The sequence below is a fragment of the Lemur catta genome, chromosome 14 (genome assembly GCF_020740605.2).
Source record: "Lemur catta isolate mLemCat1 chromosome 14, mLemCat1.pri, whole genome shotgun sequence".
Taxonomy (NCBI): domain Eukaryota; kingdom Metazoa; phylum Chordata; class Mammalia; order Primates; family Lemuridae; genus Lemur; species Lemur catta.
The window spans coordinates 34,939,720-34,961,184 of NC_059141.1; the positions used below are offsets into that span (position 1 = coordinate 34,939,720).

At 35.8% G+C, this 21,465-nt stretch overlaps 1 protein-coding gene across 2 annotated transcripts in view; it reads left to right on the plus strand.

Annotated features, from left to right (window-relative positions):
- The window catches only part of PRKG1 (protein kinase cGMP-dependent 1), a 1,158,333-nt gene that overhangs the window by 952,987 nt on the left and 183,881 nt on the right, over positions 1-21,465 (plus strand). The gene's annotated exons all lie outside the window — the stretch shown is intronic.

The window sequence follows — 21,465 nt, forward strand, 5'->3', positions numbered from 1 at the left end:
AGCTGGATTTGTAATCCATTTAGATAGACTATGGGACTAATTAGCTAATTTCTAATAAATCTTGGTTTTATTAATTGGAAAATTTTTCAGCTCTGTTTTCCTTAACTGCAATCTCTATAATGGTTTCAAATGAGAGGGAGAAGTCTCTGCTAAACTACTTTGTACAACAATTTTCCTCCAAATCGTAGGAAGATGGTTGTTTGAAAATTTTGAAATCCCTAAACCTGACTGTACAGACAATGGATCAGAAGGCAGTGAAACCTTTCCAGGGTTCGTCTTTGGGTGGTTGTAGTCATTGCTGTTATGGTGGTGGAGACGAAGGAGGAAGGGGAAATGGAAGTAGTGCCTATTGGATTCTCTGTGGCTGGGCTCTGAAGGATGGACTAGTTGAGGTGTACTTCAACACTGTTTATACTCTACTTGTACACTAAGACTTTTAGAAGCAACCACTTGGGATTTCTTCCCATATAATTATGGAAGAAAAACTGAGTTGACCTTGTATCATTCATTTTACATAATATATAACAAATGTATTTGGATACCCTACTCTTGTTTTCCAATAAGCAACATATCTCAATTATCAATAAATATAGATGAGGCTTTTCAAACTTCAGTGCTATATGTATACATGCTGCATGAATAAGAAATAACCAGTAAACACTTACTTTTGTACCACATTCCAGGTGCAGGAGTGCCTGCTAGGGAGGAACAGCAGTAGGATGTAATTTACTCCAAAAATACGGGAACAATCAGTTTTGCTTCCATTTCAAGTTGTGCCTTCATTTTTAAAAATTACATTATAAGCATTTTGCTTAAAAGTGCTTTGAAGAAATAATGTAGGAAGTTTTTATTTTTAAAGTCACAATCAGGTGGCAGGTTTTATTTTCTTTCTTATTTCACAGCTACAGAAATGAAACAAAGATATCCTGATAACTCATATTACTCAGGCCATATTACCTTATGAAAATTCAGAACTACATGCACTCAATTTTCCTTTTTTCTTTTACTGAGTTCATTTTATCCTTATCGGATGAACATGTACGTGCCATTAGATTTTCTCAATGTCAAAGTTGGGAGAAATAGCATGTTTTGTGTAGGTCCACAAAAGAATGCAAATAAGCATTATCATCCTAGCATAAACTGTACAAATGTATCATTGGTACCTTAACCTTTCTTTCCTTTGATTATTGAATGTGTAGAGGATTCTATAGAATGATGCCACGTGATTTCATTGGTGCAAGATTAAATGCCTCTGTGGAAAACTCTGTCATTTCCAACAGACCCACAGAACCAGAAACATTTACAATCATTTTAAATTAAGGTCATAAGTGGAATGCCAGAAAATAAGACATAATTTAGAATCAACAGATTTTCTTTTGTTGTTTATTGTCACTGAATTGGATGCCAATTAAAGAAGACTTTCATGGTGAAAATACCTACCTAGAATGTTTCCCAAGAAGTGACCTTGAGGATGTAGTTTATGGAAAAGTTGGCAAATTTGGCTCTTATATAAAAATTTAAGATAACGGCCCTTCAGCTAGATTGAATCCTTTCTAGAGTATGATTATTCTTGTGAACTGTCTGGTGCCAAGACTTTCTATTTGGTCCTCTTCACTGGCCCTCTACTGTAGCCTACAAAATAATCAGCCCACCTCCCTCTCTTCATCCAGCCCCCACCATTTCCATTCACATCCACTCCCATCTCTTTCTTATGCCCTTCACTCTCATTCTTCTAACTACTGTACCTGGTTTTATTAGTCCACTGTAAGTGTCCTCTTAAATGTCACCAGAGATTTGCTACTTACTTCATAGAATGGTCTTTCTTTTTTGTCTTCATTTGACTTCACTTTTCAGCCACAATTTTATTTTATTTTATTTTATTTGTATATATTCATGGGGAATACATGCAGTTTTGCTACATTAAAATATTGCATTGTTAGCCACAATTTTACATTGTTGAACACCCCATCCTTCTTTAAATTCCTCATACTTTAAGACCCTTTACATTATTAGCCCTCTTTAGAATTTTTTATTGCATTTCCTAAAATTTGCCAATATTTTTCCCTCAATTCTCTCTATTACATACATTTTGGTAAGCTCCTCCAGAACTATGGCTGCATATAACCTTAATGAAAAGAAGTCCCAAATATTTATATTCTGATTTGAGCCCAGCATCGAGCACTTATCAGATTTTTCACATATGCATTGAATGAATGAATGAATGAATGAATGAGTGAATAAATGAATGAGAAAATGAACCTCTCTAAGGATGCTCAATCTTGCAATACCTTCTGCCATTGAATAGCTTTACTTCTTGAATTTTCTTTGTGGTTCACAAGGGTTTATGAGCTCACTTGACTAGAGGGGGCAGACTAGTAAAGTAAATGAATAAAATAAGGTACATAAAGGAAGTGGCAAACTGGAGAGCCGTATGTAATGAGGACATCAATTACTGCACTCCAGTAAGGAGTTACTGAACTTCTTACTCTACAAGAGTGTGACCTCAGATTTTTAAGAAAAGCAGGAAACTAGATTTAAAAAACAAAATTAGACTTGAAGATGGCTGACTAGAGACACCAGCTGCCAGATCCTCTCAGAAAGAAGGAAAAGTTTTAGATGAAAAAGAAACAAACAAACAAACATAGATCGGGTGTAATTCTGAGGGAAAAATGCCAGAACATACCAGAGATTCCACTGGAAGAAGTTGCAGACCAGAACAAGAAGGAGCAAGATATTGTCAGAGATCAACCCCTGAGAGACTTAGAGTCCAGTGAAAGGGAAGATGGAGTGGTTTGTTTCTCCCTCCCCAATATCTGGCAGTCAGCAGGCTCCTGAGCTGCCAGAGAGCCTTTCTATGCTCATGAGCCCAAAAGCTGCTGCCTCCAATGAGCTGGGAGCTTCTTCTTTTTTCCTTCTTTTTCAGCGACCCTTTCTATGGCAACTGGGAGCTTCTTGAAGACAAAGCTTCAGCCTACCAGCTCCCTTGGAATCACTTCCCATCACCACAGACCCAAGCCAAGACACCAGTTACCATATTGCTTCTTTACCCACTATGCCCCTTTGTCCTCCTCAGGGGACTTGAGCTCCTCAAGTGTTTGTCGTGCTTGATCCCACACAAACATTTCCCAACTCCCACCCAGACTAGAGGAGCCACAGGGGGCTGGTGGGTCCAGGGAGGTCTGTGTGACTCCAGAGCCTGGACATTCTGAGTGCACTGCCTTCCAGAAAGAAGGACAAGAGGTAACCAGAGTGCTAGCTTTCCTTCATTCAGATTCTTTTTCTTCCCTTCCCCTCCTCTGTCCATGGCTGCCAATAGAGGCCACTGAGTCAGGGCTCTCAGGAGTGGCTGCTTCCCCTCTGTTGGTGCATACACCACACTGAGGCTTCTACAGAGAGTGAGGCTCAAACCTTTCCTCTTAAAGACCTGCAACACACTAAGGGATGCTCAGACTGTGATCTCCCTGCTCACCAGCCCTCTTTGGTGCTGCTTGCCTGGCTGTTCCATCAGAGCAGGACACACCCCCAAAGCAGAGGGACATCAAACCTCTTTGAGCACCCTATAGGCAACTTGGGACCAGCATGCTTCTCTCTGGCATGGTCAGGAATTGATCTTCAGGGACCTGGGGACAGATCCCATACCCCAAGGACTCATGTTGCTTAGGGCATGAAGGGAAGATTTGTGAACTTATCTCAGGAGGTGAGGGAGCTCTCATGGGCAGAACTCAAAAGAGAGTACAGTGTAAGCCCAGCTACAGCACACTCATGGAGCACCCCCCCCAACAAGAAAGCCATGCTCTCAGTACAGGACTGGATCCTGGACAGGGAAGCTCCCAGCCTGCAGTGTCATTGCTGGGCAGCTCAGCTAGTTTGAGTTCCTGCCTGCTGGCAGATGTTGGAGGGAGACCATGGAGGAATGGAGCAGGGAGAAGAGCAAAACCTGCTGTCGAAAGCCAGATTGTGAATCTCAGACGGCTTCTCCCCCACAAGCAGGCTTTCTGGCTGGGTAGGGCCACTTCAGCCTCTCCCTGGTGGCTTTCCCCAGAAGACTAGGATTGGACTTTTGACCCCTGCTGAAACAACTACCTTACCAACTTTTGTGGAGCCTGAGAGCAGGCTCAGCCACCCCAGTCCTGCTCAGTCTCACTCCCCCACCTGGAAAACCAACTCAAAGAAAGCAGAAAAACAATTATGGAAATGAATTAAAAATTCACTAAAGAGATTGACATATTAAAAAAGATAGAAGTTCTGGAAATGAAAACTTCAAATAAGGAAAAAAAATACAGTGGAAAGTTTTAAGAATAGACTAGACCAGGCAGGAAAAAGAATCTTAGAGCTTGAAGAAAACTCTTTGGAATTAACTCAGTCAGTCAAAAATAAAGAACAAAGAATTAAGAGGAATGAACAAAGTCTACAAAAAATATGGGACTGTGTAAAATGGTCAAATATAAGAATGATAGGCATCAATGAGAGTGAAGAAGAAAATGAACAAGGGTTAGAAAATCTATTGGAGGGAATAATTGAGGAAAACTTCCCTGGTCTTGCTAGAGATTTAGACATCCAGGTACAAGAAGCTCAATGAACACCTGGGAGATTCATTGCACAGAGGCAATTACCAAGACACATAGTCATCAAGCTGGCCAAAGTCAACATGAAGGAGGAACTCCTGTGAGCCATGAGGTGAAAATATCAAGTAACTTACAAAGGAAAACTCATAAGGCTAATGGCAGATTTCTCAATGGATACCTTATAAGCGAGAAGGGATGGGGCCCCATCTTCAGTCTTCTTAAACAAAACAATTCCCAGCCTAGAATTTTGTATCCTGCAAGACTAAGTATTTGAAGGAGAAAGAAAGAATTTTCCAGATACGCAAACACTGAAGTAATTTGTCAAGGTAAGACCTACTCTGTAGGAAATATTCAGAACTGCATCATACATGGATAAGCACAATAGACACCAATCAATGTAAAACCAGCCAAAAGCTAAAGTTCAGAGCTCATATGAAACAATAGGACAAGAGGTAAAATAAAGCAATAAGGTACTACCCAACAGGATGAACAGAACTGCAATCCACATATCAATTCTATCAATCAATGTGAATGGTCTGAATGCCCACTCACGAGATAGGCTGCCTGAATGGATGAAAAAATACAACCCAATTATATACTGTCTCCAGGAAACACAACTAACCCACAAGGATTCATACAGACTCTAGGTGAAAGGATGGAAGAAAATGTTCCATGCAAATGGAAACTGAAAGAAACCAAGTGCAGCCATTCTCATGTCAGATAAAATTGACTTTAAATCAATAATAGTAAAGAAAGACAAAGATGGTAATTATATAATAGTAAAGGGAGCAATTTATCAAGAGGATATAACAATCCAAAATATTTATGCACTTACTTTGCTTTATGATTCAGGAGCACTGAGATCATAAAGCAAATTTTACTATATCTAAGCAAAGAGATAAACAGCAGTATCATAAAGCCATGGACTTTAACAGCCCACTGACAGAACTGGACAGATCATCCAAGCAGACAATAAATAAGGAAACAGTGCACTAAAATGGGACTCTAGAACAAATGGGCTTAAAGTTAACTGACATTTACAGAACATTTTACCTCAAAACTACTGAATATACATTCTTCTCATCAGCACATGGAGCGTTCTCCAATACTGATCATATCTTACGCCACAAAACATGTCTCAAAAAATTTAAAAAATAGAAATCATACCATTTATTTTCTCAGACCACAGTGGACTAAAACTAGAAATCAACTCCAAGAGAAACACTCAATTCTACACAAAGTCATGGAAATTAAACAAAGTGCTGCTGAATGATTATTGGGTGTATAATGAAATTAAGATGGAAATCAAAAGATTCCTGGAACTGAATGATAAAAGGAACACAAGCTATCAAAATCTATGGGATTTAGCAAAAGTAGTCCTAAGGGGAAAATTCATAGTCTTAAATGCCTACATTAAGGAGACAGAAAGATCGCAAATTAACAATCTAATGACACATCTGAAGAAACTATAAAAGGAACAGCAGACCAAACACAAAGACAGCATAAGAAAAGAAATAACTAAAGTCAGAGTAGAACTAAAGGAAATAGAAAACAAAACAAAAATAAATAAATAAAAATATATGAAAGGTGATTTTTGTAACTCGATTAAAGAAAAAAACCTCTCTGAGTCAATAAACCATTTTTATAAACTGTTTGACCTATGGACTGCCATTTTGTGATTTCTATCAATCAGATATTCTTTTTTTAAAATCTCTGTACCTAGCTTCAAATGAAGGAAGCCTGTTAAGTTAACCCATCTTGGTCATTTTCTTTTTTTGATTTTTTGACATTTTAACATTTTGATGTCTTATGTCTGTAACTTGTTTTTCACTTTGTGTATCTATGTACTTTTTTGATCTTTTTTTTGAATTTCAATGTTTCACAGAAGAAATTCCAAGTTTTCACAAATCAAATTGATTTGTTTCACTTGTTTCTTTCCAAATAACTCAGAAATTGATATAACTTCAGTATATAAAGTCTTCTGGGCAACTTGTATATATCCTTTGGGTAATTGCTATGCTTGTCTTCAAACTATATGATTTTTTTATACTTGGAATAAAAATTTTATATTGAGCTTTCTCTATGTGTACATAACATTGCATTTTAGACTGCAGTTTTCTCACAAATAAAATTTTTATGTACTGGGACTTTTTGTTTTATTCTCCTAAGGTTGTTCAGCAGATCATTAAAATATTAATAAATTGATGATTGATGAAATGAACACATCCTTGACCATTCTTTTTAAATTTGAGAGTGCCTAAATCCTAGTACTGATTAATCATACAGTAGAAAATTGAATGACATTGCGGAAATGCGAACTCAATACCCTGACCCCAAAACCCAGCCTTCTAAACACTGAACAGTTCTGTCTCTGGAAGTAACAAGTTTTATTTTCTCGTTGACTGGGCAGTAGAGTCACAAATCTAGTCATCTTACAATCTATATTATTAAGACTTATTAACCGATAGCATCGCATTATGAAAAATTAGAGTCACTTATTTTTTCACTTTGATTGGTTGGCATAAAACAAATTATGCAGTATTTCTTGGTTCAAGCATCTATTTTTGTTGTTATAATAATGGTTTATTTATAACAGAGAAAAGGCAAAATGTTTTACTTTTTAGAGAAGTACTCCCTATATACATGAAAAGTAAAGTTGTGTTTAAGAGAAATTACTTCAGATTTAGTCCAATAACTCACAAGTCAATCCATTTACATGTTTACTTACCATTGCTTCAAGATCCCTACTTGACTTGAAACCCTCTAGAGGACATGTAAGCATCAGATGATGGCACATTATAAGCCAAATATCCACTTTGCACATTCAGTAATGGCAAATATTTAAGACCAAGTTGAACCCAAGAGAGATGGGCTTGAGCTCCCACTCACCACCACCCCCCCTTTTATAACATGTGGGATCTTGTTTTTCTGCACCTCTCTGCTTCAGCTTCATGGTTTGTAAAAGGGGAATAACAGTAATTGCAAGTAATTGCAACAGTAATTGTAAGGGCTGAGGTGCATAGTAGGCCTAACAATGTATATAGTGTGTACGTATATACAGGATGATGTCTGCCAAATACTGTGTTCAATAAATAGTAGCAGTTATCATTGTAATTATTTTATCATTATTTTCAAATATCTTCTATATTATTTCTTACTTTTACCATCTTTCTTTGCTTTATCTCTTTATTATTTTAAAATGTCAGATTCTTAGAAACTTTCTATTACTTTCACATTTGAGTTGCATGTTCTTTCATTTGTCACTTTTGCTAACTCTCCTTCCTTATTGTGTGGTTCTTTATAGCTGCTGTGTGTTGTGTGTGTGTGTGTGTGTGTGTGTGTGTGTGTGTGATTGTTGTTTTTTTTGTGTTTTCATCTTTGTTTTCAGTTTTACCACATGCTCATTTTCAGTGGAGGTAGTAGATAGAGGGATTCCTCTGTGCCCAAGTTATTGGAGTGTCTCTATATGCCTATTTCATATATTTCATATTTGCCTCTGCAAGGATGAGCTTTAGCTTAATGGCCCTGTGCCTTGAAGATAAAATAGAAAGAATTGAGATCACCCAGTTGCAATGCTTGGGTTTCTGTTTCTCTCAGAGAAAGCGTTTTTGACGCTTACTTGGGCCAACAGAGAGTTATTTCTACTGCCAGTGCCCTGTGTATAAAAATGCTCCAGGACTCCGGCCTCATGAAGGGCTCAGTCCCAGTCACCAGCTCCCCAGGGCCATCCCCAGACACCCTCACCTGGCGCTCATGACCCTCCTGTCCAGCTCCAGCTTATGTTTTTAACCTTAGGACCCTTCTCTATTTCCAGCTTCTGAGGCTTTTAGGGATTTTTGTTTTGGTTTGATTTTCTTTTCCTTTTTGGTTTTAGTGAGGATTATAATTAATATGGCTTTTAGTGATGATTATCTTGTAAGGCTTATAGTGGATAATCTACGTAAAATGTAACACAGTGTCTGGTGGGAAATTTTATTCCTGTTGTCCTGGATTTACGGCTAAAGGCCAAAGCCAGAAAGCTGCTAATAGTCAGGGTTAGCTTCTTTTTGCAGAACTGATTAGAAAGAGCCAGAATCACTTTATTAGTATCATAGGAGATGGGAGACTGGGGGTTGGCCTATTGAGAAAAGCAGCGTTCATCAAAAAAGGCTGTACTCTCATTTCTTTGGCCTGAGCTTACTCTCCTGTTCAGGATTTACAGGGAGACAGAAGATTATAGTAACGAGTGTGCTCAGTGATATTATGGGAGAAACACAGAGTGCCACAGTAACATTACCGTATTTATATCTTCATCCTGGAACAGATATCCAGACCCAGTTTCCTATGGGGCATGTCCCCTTAGATATCACTCTGGTATCTCACTTGGCAGTTGGACAAAACTAAACTCATTTTGTCTCTACCCCTAACCAAATCTGTTTCATCTGGAATATAAAGTTAGTTGCACAAAACAATTTTTCTTGTTGTTTGAATACACCTAATAATCTTGCTTATATTTTAGTGCACACTGTAGACTCAGGTATACTAGTCTTTGATTTAGCTCATTATAATAGGCACCAATTATCAGTAACCCAAAATACTTCAGTATTAAGTAAGTGAGGAAATTGGTGGTTTAGAAAAAGTCTGTTAAATGCAAGGAGATTTATAAAAGAGGACTTCTCTTTTAGAAGAAGGCTATGGACCTGCTAACATGAAGGATTGATTGTATAAAAGGATGAGATTTTCATAGAAGGTTGGGGAAACATCAGAGTGTCTTCATAGTTTTCCATAAAATGGTTTATTTATCTCTGCTGCCTTAAATATAAGGTCATTTTCAATGGTGGAAATTGAGCTACTTACAAAAACAATTCAGTCTCTCATTGTTATTCTTCAACATGTCATTCAGAAAAATAATCCCCTTCAGGTGCCCTAAGATAAGAAAAAATAATGTAAATTTGAAAATCTTTTCAAAAACAGATAAAAAATGTTTCATTTGAAGCTAATTTTCTTGTTAATGAATTCAGCTAGTGTTTTGTGTCTCTCTTATTCTTATTCCTTTCAAGTCTAAATGATTGCTTCTTAATTTTTCCTTTATACACTTGTTAATAAATTATGACTTGTTATAAATCATACTTTGGACAAGCAACAGAGATTTTAATTGGGCAGATTCACTGTCATTATACTAATCACTTCTGATGCCTGAAGGAAATGTTTTAAGGCCCTCTGAATTCTTGCCAAAATAATCTTTGAGTGTAGCATTATTTGTGTATCCTGATTAAGACTGTATCCACATGAAATGCTCATTTCCAGCTGTATTTGGTCTTGCATAGTTTTCATTCTTTTTTCATAAAATGAAATGGAAGTGGGAGATATTTCAGAGAAATATGCTGTGTGATGATTGTCTTACTGTGTATTCCAGGCATTTATAAAAGTATTAATACAAGGTTTTTAAAGGACACATCAGTAGTATTTAAAGTGCTTTAACCCCACCAAGTTTTCCAGGGCCATTTTGAAAAATGTCAATAAATAACCATATAAGTATCCATGATTTAATTAAGTAACAAAAAATTAGAAACTGAAATTTTAAAAATGACATTTACAATACCATCAAAACTAGGAAGTAGTTAGAGATAAATTTGACAAAAGATATTTAAGACTTGTACACTGAAAACTACAAAAAAATTCTGAGAGAAAATTAGAGATATTGTGCTCATGCACCAAAAGACTCAGTATTATTTCCCAGATGGATCTATACATTCAGGGCAATCCAATCAAAACTCCAGCAAGCTTTTTTTTTTTTTTTAAATTGACAAGCTAATTTTAAAATTCATATGGAAATGTAAAGAACCTAGAATAGTGAAAACAATTTAGAAAACGAGCAAAATTGGAAGACTAACCCTACCTGACTTCAAGATTTATTGTAAAGCTGCAGTAACCAAAGCAGTATAGTATTGACGTCAAGATAGACAGATAGATTGATGGAACAGAATAAAGATCCCAGAAATTGACCACACATATATTTCTGTTTTAGTCAGCTTTGCCATAGAACACAGGTGGCTTAACCAAAAGAAATGTATTTTCTCATAGTTCTGCAAGCTGGAAGTCTGAGATCAAGGTGCCAACATGGTCAGTTTCTGTTGAATACCCTCTTCCTGGCTTCAGACATCCTTCTTTGTGCTCATGTGGCCCTTCCTCACTGTTTGCATGTGGAGAGAGAAAGACTAAAAGCTCTCTGGTATCTCTGCTAATTCCATCATGAGGTCCCCACTCTGTGACCTCTTCTAAACCTAAGTATCTTCCAAAGACCCTGTGTCCAAATAGTATATCACCACATTGGGGGTTAGAGCTTCAACATATGAATTTAAGAGGGCACAATTCATTCCATAGTATTCACCAAGTGATTTTCAACAAAAGTCCAAAAGCAATTCAGTTAAGAAGGTCAATGTTTTCTACAAGAAATGTTGACACAATTGAATATCCATTGAGTAAAACAGAAAAATAAAGGAACTAGAATCTCTACCTTGCACTATATACAAAAATTAATTTAAAATGGATCATAGACCTATTAGTAAATGTGAAACCAAAAGTATACAATCTTTAGGAAAAAAATAAGGGACAAATTTGGTAAACTTTGGTTAAGTAAATATTTTTGTATCAAAACATGATCTTTAAAAGAAAAAAAATATATAAATTGGAGGTCATTAAAATTAAGAGTTTCTTTTCTTTGAGAGATACTACTGAAAGTATGTTATGCTGCTATTATCAGAGCTTCTTTTAACGACATTATAGTTCCAGAGCTTATGTTACCCCAGTCACCAATACCAGAATGTGTTAGGGCTCATTCTGGTAAATGGAATTACGTGACCATGAGTGCAGTAAACTCACTGACAATAGGACTCATCTTCTACAAAGGCATGGAGTTTTGAACAAGCCAAGTCATTGATAACTCAAAGCATGCGAGTCAGGATAGGCCAGAAGGGTCTTGTCTTTGGGAGTCGTGTCTGTGCTTAGTGGTGCTCTCAGCATCAGTTGATGACAGTTTCCTGCTCTCCAGATGGCGGACTGGCTCTCTCCCTGTCTACTCCACAACGTCTTTGCTGCAGGCCTGCTTCCCATATGGGGAAACATGTTGGTTCGAAAGGAACATTTTTCCACAAACATTCCATAAGAAGAATGCAGATTTTCTACCACCCACATCCATATGCACTTATTTCCCTTAGAAATATGGGTCTGCTATCCCGGAGGAATAATTTTTTTTTTCTTTAAGGATTTTAAATTGTATTATCAAGCAAAAATAGTCAAGAATTATAAAACATGTACCTAAAGTTAATTTTTAAGTTATAATTAAAAATAATCACAAATTATTTTTTGAACAGACGAGGGAGAGATAAAAGGCATGTTTCTAGACTTACCCCAGAAGAGTGAGGATTTGAGATCATGGAAAGTAGCAGGTTTTAGAAACATTCCTACAAAAAGGCATTGATATGTTAAATCCTTCTAACTTCCTAAATACATACACTATTCCATGCACTACCATGAGCTAACCTGTGATCACCATGTCACTATATGTGCCTGACAAGTACTGATGATATTAAGCCAGCTCTCACACACCAGAGACTACCATAGACCACATTTATCTTTATTACTTTCCATTTTAACTGGTATTTTTACTCAAAAGAATGCTAGATAAATTATTCTGTCACTAGCAACAACAATTTCATTAATTTTCCATTTGCTAAGGCAGAGTGAGTCATTAAGAATTGGAATATAAATCTTACAATTTCTCCTTCTAGCAATGTCTAAATAGCCTGAAAAGCGCTGCTCAGCCAAATGATTTTACTTAAAGTAGCAAGACTATATGTGTTTATGAGAATAGGAAATAATTTTTACTTGATTGATGAGATAGCTTGTATTAGGTCATTAAATATGAAATGTCCAATTTTGAATCAAAAGTTTAGTTTATTGCATCTCAAACAAGAAGCAGTACAAATAATCAAAGTGTGCACCTAAACTATTGACACAGTTCTATCATCTTAACAGTAGCTTGTTTATGCCAGCAGGGAAGAAGCCTGGAGAGCGAGTGGCAAGGAAATTGCAAAAGGTGTTTTTCACAGCTTGTTGAGAATGGAATATTTTTCCTTGCAAGAAGTAGTCCAAAGCCTGGAAGAAGTGGTAGTCAGTTGGTGCAAAGTCTGGGGATTACGGTGGATGACGGAGAGTTTCCAAATCCAGCTTCTGTAGTTTGAGCAGAAAAAAATTAGCTGAGGATGGTGGTGTACTCTGTAGTCCTAGCCAGTCGGTAAGCTGAGGAGGTAGGATCTCTTCAGCCCAGGAGCTGGAGGCTACAGGGAGCTATGAATGGGCCACTGAAATCTAGCCTGGGCAAGAGTGAAGCCCTGTTTCTAAACAAACAAAACAAAAAAACAAATTTACTTCTAATATTTGATAATGTTAAATAATTATTTTAGAATGATAATGATATTGTGGTGATGATGTTAAAGAGAGCCTGTATCTTTTAGAGATATCTGATAAATATTTGCAGATGAAATACACGCAGTCTGGATTTGCTTGTGAATAATCCAGTGAGGTGGCAGTTGGGGAGGTATGGATAAGAAAAGATTGGCTAGAAATTGATCATTGTTGAAACTGGATGATAGGTGTACTGTCATTAATTCTATTTTTCTCACTAGCTCTCTATATATTTAAAAATTCCAAGGCCGGGCGCAGTGGCTCACGCCTGTAATCCTAGCCCTCTGGGAGGCCGAGGCAGGTGGATAGCTCGAGGTCAGGAGTTCGAGACCAGCCTGAGCGAGACCCCGTCTCTACTAAAAATAGAAATAAAAGTTATCTGGACAACTAAAAATATATGTAGAAAAAATTAGCTGGGCATGGTGGCGCATGCCTGTAGTCCCAGCTACTGGGCAGGCTGAGGCAGTAGGATCGCTTAAGCCCAGGAGTTTGAGGTTGCTGTGAGCTAGGCTGACGCCACAGCACTCACTCTAGCCCGGGCAACAAAGTGAGACTCTGTCTCAAAAAAAAAAATCCATAATAAGCTATAAATAAATTCATTCTAATTTACTTAATTTGATATTGTTGGCCATAAATTGAATTTTTGAGCCAAGTACCAAAATTATCCTTTGCATAATTTTTCCATTAGAAAATTGCACTGACCATGGAATAACATTTCAATAGTTGATTCTTCAAATACTTGTTGGTAACCACTAATCTAATTACTTTAATAACGTATTTACTTTTCATCCATAATTGCTCAGGAAATATATTGCATAGTTGACTAAGGAAATAAAATGAAACAGAAAAGACAAATAATTGTGTGATCCAGAAAACCTGGACCAGGCCCAGATCATAATATTCTATGAGATTCTTTCCTGACTTAAATAATGTTAGAGAAGTTTCCATTCATATTTGCATGTTTTTTAAGACAGTTAATAAAACATTTTTACTAACTAGTGAATACTTTGAAAGTTATGTTTTTTTAATCTAATGAGGTTCAACATTATTGCTGTTAAGTGGGGAGAACAATTCTGAAACAAAGTAGCAGCAGAAGAACACAAACCACAGATTGAAAATTCACTTAAAGTTTTAAATATTATTATTGTTTTAAATTGCAGAGTATTAAGGGGGTACAAACACTTTGGTTACATAAATTACCTTTGCACCACCAAACAAGCATACCCACCCCCCAGACAGCGTGCACTACATCTGTTAGGTGTGGATTTACCCATCCCTTCCTCCTCCCTCCAACCTCCCCGACACCCTATGAATGTTACTTTCCATATGTGCACATTAGTGATGATCACTTAGTATCAATTTAATGATGAGCACATGTGGTGTTTGTTTTCCATTCTTGTGATACTTCACTTAGAAGAACGGGCTCCAGCTCTATCCAGTGTAATATAATAGGTAGTTCATCTTTTTTTAATGGCTAAGTAGTACTCCATATATATACCATATTTTGTTAATCCACCTATGTATTGGGTTGTTTCTACCTCTTTATGATTGCGAATTGTGCTGCTATAAACATTCCAGTGCAGATGTGTTTTCTACAGAATGTTTTTTATCCTTTGGGTAGATATCCAGTAATGGGATTGCTGGATCAAATGGTAGTTCTACTTGTAGTTCTTTGAGGTGTCTACATATTAATTTCCATACAGGTTGTACTACTTTGCAGTGTATGAGTGTTCCTATCTCTCCATATCTATGCCAACATTTGTTGTTTTGGGACTTTTTGATAAAAGCTGTTATCACTGGAATTAAGTGATATCTCATTGTGGTTTTGATTTGCATTTCCCTGATGATTAGAGATGTTGAGCATTTTTTCATGTTTGTTGGCCATTAGTCTATCTTCTTTTGAAAACTTTCTGTTCATGTCCTTTGCCCACTTTTTAATGGTGTTTGATTTTTTTTTTCTTGCTTATTTTCCTTAGTTTTATATAGATCCTAATTATCAGCTCTTTATTGGGTATATAGCATGCAATATTTTCTCACATTCTGTAGGTTGTCTATTTTCTGTAGTGATACTTTCTTTGGTTGTGCAAAAGCCTTTTAATTTGATCATGTCCCATTATTTATTTTTGTTGATGCTTTTGGGGTCTTCTTTGTAAATTCTTTGCCTAGGCTGATGTCTATAAGAGCTTTTCCAACATTTTCTTCTAGAATTCTTATGGTTTCATGCATTGGGTTTACGTCTTTTATCCATTGCAAATTAATTTTTGTAAGTGGTGAGAGATGTGGATCCTGTTTCAGTCTTCTACATGTGTCTATCCAATTTTCCCAGCACCATTTATTGAATAGGGATTCTTTTCTCCAGTGTATGTTTTTGTCTGTTTTGTCAAAGGTCACATGGCTATATGAGGATGATTTTACATCTGGGTTCTGAGTCCTGTTCCATTAGTCTATGTCTTGTTCTCATGCCAGTACCATGCTGTTTTGTTTATTATAGCTTTGCAGTATAGCTTGGAGTCTGGTAAACTCATGCCTCCCAATTTGTTCTTTCTGCTTAAGGTTGCTTTAGTGACACAGGGTCTTCTCTGGTTCTATATGAAGCATAGAATTATTTTTTCTAGATCTGTGAAAAATGATGTTGGTATTTTAATAGGGATTGCATTGAATCTGTAGACCACTTGAGTAGTATAGACATTTTAACAATGTTGATTCTGCTGATCCATAAGCATGGTATGGTTTTCCATTTGTTTATGTCCTCTGCTATTTCCTTCCTCAGTGTTTTGTAATTCTCCCTGCAGAGGTCTTTCACCTCCTTAGTTAAATATATTCCTAGGTGTTTTATTTTCTTTGTTGCTATTGTGAAAAGTATTGAGTCTTTGATTTGGTTCTCAGTTTGACTGTTGTTGGCACATATGAATGCTACTGATTTGTGTACATTGATTTTGTAACCTGAGACTTTGCTGAATTTGTTTATCAATTCCAGTAGTCTCTTGGCAGAATATTTGGATTTTTCTAGATATAAGAGCATATCGTCAGCAAGGAGCAATAGTTTGACCTCTTCTGTCCTCATTTGGGTGCCCTTGATTTCTTTCTCTTGTCTGATTACTCTGGCTAGAAATTCTAACATTATGTTGAATAGAAGTGGTGATAAAGCACAACTTTGGTTCCAGTCCTAAGCAGGAATGTTTGCAATTTTTCCCATTCAGTATGATGTTGGCTGTGGGTTTGTCATACATGGCTTTTATCATTTTGAAGTAAGTCCCATCTATGCCTATTTTGTTAAGTGTTCTTATCATATAAGTGTCCTGAATTTGGTCAAATGCTTTTTCTGCATCTATTGAGAGGATCATATAGTCTTTGTTTTTACTTCTGTTTATGTGGTGAATTACATTTATAGATTTTCATATGTTGAATCATTCCTGCATCTCCGGGATGAAGCCCACATGGCCATGATGAATTATTTTTTTAATGAGCAGCTGAATTCAATTTACTAGGTTTTTATTGAGAATTTTTGCATCTATATTCATAACGAATATTGGTCTGTGGTTTTCTTTTTTTGTTGGGTCCTGTTCTAGCTTTGGTGTCAGGATGATGTTGGCTTCATAAAATGTGTTGGGGAGGATTTCTTCCTTTTTGATGTTGTGGAATAATTTCTGCAGGATAGTACCAGTTCTTTGTAGGTTTGGTAGACTTCAGGTGTGAAACCATCTGGTCTGGGACATTTTTTTTACAAAGCTTTTTTTTATTACTGCTTCAATTTCAGTGCTTGATATTGGTCTGTTCAGGAATTCTATTTCTTCCTGATTCATATTTGCATGTTTAATTGCTTTTACTTAAAAATGATTAGTCAGGAAATTGTTCATGTAAAATTGCCACTTTGAGTTATTTCATAAAAGTGGTTTTCTGACAGATTCAACAGTGAGATTTATGAGAAGGAAGTGTAAAGCAAAATCTGTTTTTTCAGTGGCTGCACATACCTACTCAGAGCATTTTGCCTAAAGAGTTCAAGGATGGATGTCAAATTGCATAGGAAATTAGATGTAGATTTATTTCATGTTAAACCTGAGTGAAAAAATATGTTTCACACTAGCAGTATTAGTAAATATTTCTACAAGTATAAAGAAACAAAACATGTCTACAAGGGTTATAAGATCAGTGGGTACTCAAATGAAGATATTTCATTGCTTATTCTCTTCTATCTGGGCTGAATTTTAAATAACCAATTTACATTTCAAATCCAAGTTTACATAAATACATGTTAATGAAATCCCATTTGATATTAATGGGCTATAAAGAAACTTGCTGAAAGAATGTAGACACGACTTTGTTTAGGGAATTTCTATAAAGGAAATGGCTGATTTTAATAATAACTCATAAAATAGCCCAATTTTACAAGGAGTTCATTAGGAGATGATTAGTAATGCATTTAAAATGCTTGATAGGCTCTGATTTTTAAAAAGGAGCAGTAAGGTTTTCTTAGTACTGTAATATTTGATAAAATGCATTTCATTTATGCAACACAATGAAACTAATATCTGCTCAACTAAGATGCTTTCAAGACAAATGAGATGAAAAATTTTGCAGCTCCATATTTTATTACCTCTATTCATTCACTTGCAACAATAAAACCTGATTGTACTTAAAGATTCTACTTTGAAATATTTACTGCTTTCAGAGATATTGCTGTGCTTTTTAAAAATTTTATCTTGAAATACTTTCAAATTAACATAATTGTAAAAATAATGTAGAAAACGCCCATATACATTTGCATTTCACAAGTTTTTGACACTTTGCTACATTTGTTTTATTATCTTCTCTCTTTCTCTAATATATTGATATAAATGTATGTGTTATATAACACACACACACACAGGTATACATTTTTCCCCTGCCCTTTTGTTCCTAATGCCCCAGTTTTCACTTTTCAAGAACAAGGATTTTTTTTTTATGCAATAGTATACTGTTACCAAATTCAAGAAATTTGACATAGACATAAATATTTTACCTAAGTTACAGCCTTTATGCCAGTTTTGCAAGCTGGCAATAATGTTCTTTATGGAAATTTTTCCTTCACTTCAGAATCCAGTCCAGGTTCATGTATTATATTCAGATGTCATGTCTGTTAGGTATCCTTTAATCTGAAACTACTCTACAGCTTTGTTATTTGTCTTGACACTGACATTTTTAAAGGACTACAGACATTTTACCTTGTCACTTAGTTTGGGTTTATTTGCTGTTTTCTCATGACTAAATTCAGGTTATGTGTCCTTGGCTAGAACATTGTTTAAGTGAGGCTATATCCTTCTCAGAGTATCAAACACATCAAGCCACCCATGTCTGCCCCTCATTGGTGATGTTAATTTAGATCATCCAGCTATGTAGTTGCTCACGTTCTCCACTGCACAGTGGAGAATAATTTTTTTTCTTGCAACTAATAAATTACCTGTAGGGAGACTCAACAGCACCTTGAGTTAGCATCCATTGATTATTACTTTCAGAAGAAATCTTTTAAACAATAATTACAAAATGATGATTTTCCAACTCAACCACTTCCATTACTAGAAGCCCTTCCTTCTTTCTTTCTACTTAATTATCAATATGAACCTATAGATCACTATTTTACTCAATGGGTAATCAGTTACTTTGATTCTCAAATTGTCTCAGATTTGGCTGAGGGTAGTCCATTCAAACTGGTTTTTGTTTCCTTTGGCATACCACTATAATTCTTTCTTTCTTGAACACTTCCTCTCTGGCACAATGAAATATATTATTCTTAACTTGTGCACTCCCTACCCTAGTTTTGGAATCAGGCATTTCTCTAAGAACCCTGATTCTTTTTAGTATGAAAGGATACTTAAAAAACAAGATCTGTATACCAGGTGTTCTTATAGCTACTTGGATATAATTACAATTCACTGGACAAAGGTAGGAAATGTTTGCGTGTGTGTGTGTGTGTGTGTGTGTGTGTGTGTGTGTGTGTATGTGTGTGTATTGGAAATTCACACTGATACCTCCAATTTCATCCCATTTGTTCAGTATTTCTCTTTGTGTCCCCTATTCCGTATCTGTGTTTCCCCTTTCCTGGCTTCTAACATCAACATATTTACTTATTTTCTCAATTTCATATTAAATATAAAAGTTTCAGAATTGTAACATGCATAGCAGTCCAAAAATCTAGAAAAAAAACAATTAAGATTCATTTGCATTCTCCCCTCCCCCAGAATAAGAGTCTACAGTCAAAGTCCTATGTTCAAAAGTTACCTGTGTTACTTTTTCTCCCTTTTGTTTGATTATATTATTCAATTAAACAATAGTTAGGTTCATATGTCTTTTTTCCCCTCTTGTTGATTTAATTTTATGTTTCGAATGTGTAGAACTTTACAATGTTTTTAAAGTCTAAATTATTCCAAAAAAATTTATTCAGAGAAGTATCATTCCCTCCCCTAACCCTTCCACTCTGTTCTCCCCCCACCTTTTAGAGGAAACCAGTTTCGCTTTTTTTCTAGTTTATCCTTCCTGTGTTTCTTTTTGCAAAAGTGAGCAGATACATGCATCTTTCCTAATTCCCTCTTTCTTACACTAAAAGTAGCACACAATGTACTTTTTTGCACTTTGTTTTTCTCACTTAACATATTTTAGAAATTACTTTATATGAGTTCATAGATACCATTTTTATTTTTATAGCTGTTTAGTATTCCATTGTGTGTATGTACCCCAGTACATTCAAGTAATTAGCTATTTGGGCATTTGGGTAGTTTCCAGTACTTTGCTAAAACAGAAAATACTTGTATTAATATTTTCTCCAGCAATGTATGATAAGAGCTGTTCCTCAAAGCCTTGGCAACAGAGTGTCTTGTAAACTCTTGACTTTTTGCCAGTCTGGTGGGTGAGAAATGACATCTCAGTGTAGTTTTAAAATATTCATTATTGTGAATGGATTTGATAATTTTAATATCTTTTTTTGTGAATTCTCCAGTCATGATTTTTGCTCAGGTTTCTACAGGACTTTTGGACCTTGGTTCTCAATTTTTAAGGTTCCTTATATATATTAGAAATATGTGTCTCTTGTGATAAAAATTCCAGAGATTTTTCACACTTTGTGCTTTATCTTTGTTTTTGCTTATAATATTTTTTTCCAACATGCCCAAATTTGATTTTTATTTAGTCATTTTACTTGTATCTGGATTTTGAGTCATAGTTAGAAGAAATTTCCCAGATTTTAGTGAAATTCACTCATGTTTTATATAGTACTTATATAGCTTAATATTTTATGCTATAGTGGTTTTAACATAAATAATACATTTTAAGATAAATCAGAATAAAACTACACTTATCCTAGTACATTGCAGCTGGCCACCAAATGCAGAATAAATCCAGCTATTCTCATGTTTCCTTTGGTAAAAACATTTGAAACACTGGCCATTCTCAGTAACAAACTTATGAAAAAAAAATTCCCCTTTGAGTTACTGGACCAGCCAGTAAAACTCAATCACTAAGGTGTATCAAACTCAGATCTTTACTGTTTTGGGTCCTGCTTTCAGATGCCAATTTCATGCTATCTACATGTGATAGTAGCTTGAGTGATAACAGAAAGATCTTACAAAGTATACATAATGAGAACCAAGTTTTTAATGTTGGACAAAGAAATTACAAAATAAGCAAGGAGGGAAGGCTGGATTAGAATCAGAGATATCAGTATGAATGCAATGCAGATAGATAGAGAAATAAATACAGATATATTTGTATACATGGGTTAACATACATATATATTTTTTCCAGTTCTGCTTATTCAGAAGTCTAGAAGCAGTGACATTCCAGTAGCAACAAACACCTCTAGGGCTTAGATCTTTTTTCTAAATACCATTATCCAATAAAAGAAACCAGGGCTCCTTGGAGGAATGACTGATTCCACACCTGGGGTAGAGAAAATACAAGATGATCCCTGAGTATCTTATAGTACTAGAAAGTAAGGCAGTGCTTTTCAAAAATGGATATATGTAAAAAAAACACAGGAGCCAATCTGAAAGAGATCTCAAGGGCAAAGCTGGAAAATTTTGTGTAACAAAATAAATTATGATAGTATTAGATTATAAAAAAAGAATAAATGTTCATAAATCCATCCTGATAGAAATAGATGTTTGAATAGATAAATGGGGAGAAGATATAAATATTCCTTAAGAAGATTTCTAATTAATAAATGTAGAATAAGTAAGAAAAATAGAAAATCATGGTTTTTTTTTTGAGACAGAGTCTCACTTTGTTGCCCAGGCCAGAGTGAGTGCTGTGGCGTCAGCCTAGCTCACAGCAACCTCAAACTCCTGGGCTTAAGCGATCCTCCTGCCTCAGCCTCCCGAGTAGCTGGGACTTCAGGCATGTGCCACTATGCCCGGCTAATTTCTTTCTATATATATTTTTAGTTGGCCAGATAATTTCTTTCTATTTTTAGTAGAGATGAAGGTCT